This window comes from Aedes albopictus, chromosome 3, assembly GCF_035046485.1.
Source record: "Aedes albopictus strain Foshan chromosome 3, AalbF5, whole genome shotgun sequence".
Taxonomy (NCBI): Eukaryota; Metazoa; Arthropoda; class Insecta; order Diptera; family Culicidae; genus Aedes; species Aedes albopictus.
Window position 1 is genome coordinate 232,150,756 of NC_085138.1, and position 2,383 is coordinate 232,153,138.

Sequence of the window (2,383 nt, forward strand, 5' to 3'; positions counted from 1 at the left end):
GACACATTAATGACTAATCCGATTCGCCTGGCTTCACTCTTTAGTCGGATGTACGTTTCCGCCATCGTCTCAAATTTACGAGCAATAATATCAATATCATCGACGAAACCAAGCAGCTGAACGGACTTCGTGAAAATCGTCGCACTCGTGTTTATCCCCGCTCTTCTTATTACACCCTCCAAAGCAATGTTGAACAGCAAGCACGAAAGACCATCACCTTGCCGCAACCCTCTGCGAGATTCGAAGGGACTCGAGAGTGTCCCTGATACTCGAACTACGCACATCACTCGATCCATCGTCGCCTTGATCAATCGTATCAGTTTATCCGGGAATCCGTATTCATGCATAATCTGCCATAGCTGTTCTTGATCGATTGTATCATACGCGGATTTAAAATCGATGAACAAGTGATGTGTGGGCACGTTGTATTCGCGGCATTTTTGCAACACCTGACGGATGGCGAACATATGGTCCGTTGAAGCGCGTTCACCCATAAATCCAGCCTGACTTTGCCCCACGAACTCTTTTGCAATCGGTGATAGACGGCGGCATAAAATTTGAGAGAGTATCTTGTAGGCAGCGCTCAGTAGTGTGATCGCGCGGTAGCTCGCGCAATCCAACTTGTCACCCTTTTTGTAGATGGGACTCACGATACCTTCCATCCATTCCTCCGGTAATACTTCCTCCTCCCAAATCTTTGTAATGACCCAGTGTAGTGCTCTCACCAGTGATTCTCGCTTGGTAGTTGATCTGCTTTAACAGCTTTGTTGTTTTGACGTAGGACTACGTCTCTCTTTTCTATACCTGGTGTCATTCTAAATTTTCAGAAATCGGCCGCGTTACGTTTGAAGTGGAGATTTCGAGCGTTAATAACTCAGCCATTTCTCGTTGAATTTTCAAAATTTTGGCTCCAATCGATTGCAAATCTTTACACCAATTATGTCCAATATTAACATTTGCTCATTTTCAATAACAAACTATTGAAAAATTGGGAAAAGTAAACCCATGTTTATTTCAGCCAATCACGAACGAGCTCATTTTGGATGCTCCCGTCGAATATAAAAGCTACTGCTTCTTCGCATCTTCCTTCATTTGTCTTTGTCGTCTCGAGGTGAACGCATCGAACGAGAGCTGCCGACTTTCTCCGTTTGCGTTTTCGCTCATTCTTCTTCGACGGCCGTGTCGGCTCGGTGTCGGTGCTTGTCGGCAAGGGTGCTGGTGCTGTTGCACATTCGCCTTCTAACCGTCCAACGCGGCAGACCAAGGAAGGAATACTTTTCATCGATTGCTCGGCGGTGGTGGCAGAGGCAGCAGCAAAATTCACCAAAGAAAGATCCGGCACAACGGATGTGCGAGTTGCGTCGCTTTTCCTCGGGGCTCGGTCCTTTCACGGATTGATTGACGGTGGCGTATTGCTGATAGCATGAGGAAGAATATCCAGGTCAGCAAGCGGCGGGCCAATTCTCAACGGCGTCCAGCATTCAGCGCGAATAAAATCAATGCGCATTGGGTGGCATGATGAATTGATTTCAATTTCTACCTAAAACCGTCCAAAATTCAAACGGTTCTCTTCAGAACCATCGAAAATGCTTCCTAGAGAGTTAATTGGATAAATTTCCTGCATCGACCGAGAAAGTGTAGTGAAACCAAATAGTAAAAGATTGAATTCTTGGTGGTGGCTGAGCAACAGTGAAGGCGATCACTAATCTCATCCACGGCAGCAAGCGGCGAGCGAATTTTCGACGGCGTTCAGCATTCAACACGGGGAAATCTAACACGCATTGCGTTGCATGATGAATTCATTTTCAATTTTCTGTCTGAAATCGTCCAATATTCAAACGGTTCTTTTCAGGACCATAGAAAATTATTCCTCAAGAGTTGTGAATCAGATAATTAATTTATTCCATCGCTCGGTAAAAGTGCGGTGCAACCGAAAAGTGAAAAATTGTATGCTTGGTGGCCCCGCAACAATAATGATGCCGGCCACTAATGATTCCACCAGGAATTTAGCAACGCTTTATCCTATCCAGACCATTTTTGTGAAACATTGTTTAATTTAACCATTTTTCGAATTAAAATAATCTAAATCTTCCAATATTTTGGTTACTTTATTCGTTAAATGAAAATTTTCTCATTTCTCGGTTGATTAACCGTTTCAAGCGTCTGGTGCATGCGGGGCGGGACATGCAAACGAAATAAACTGGAAAGCCAGCCGAATGGGAGGAGCTTCATCTGCCAATCTAGGGACATAAAAGCTGTTCCCCCTGATTTCTTTCGTCATTTTCGTTGGATCAGTCAGGCAGGGTGGATGTCACCTCCACAGCTGTGCAGTGACACAATATCAGCCCAGCCGCAACTCTCGGCTAACGTGCGGATAGCACCA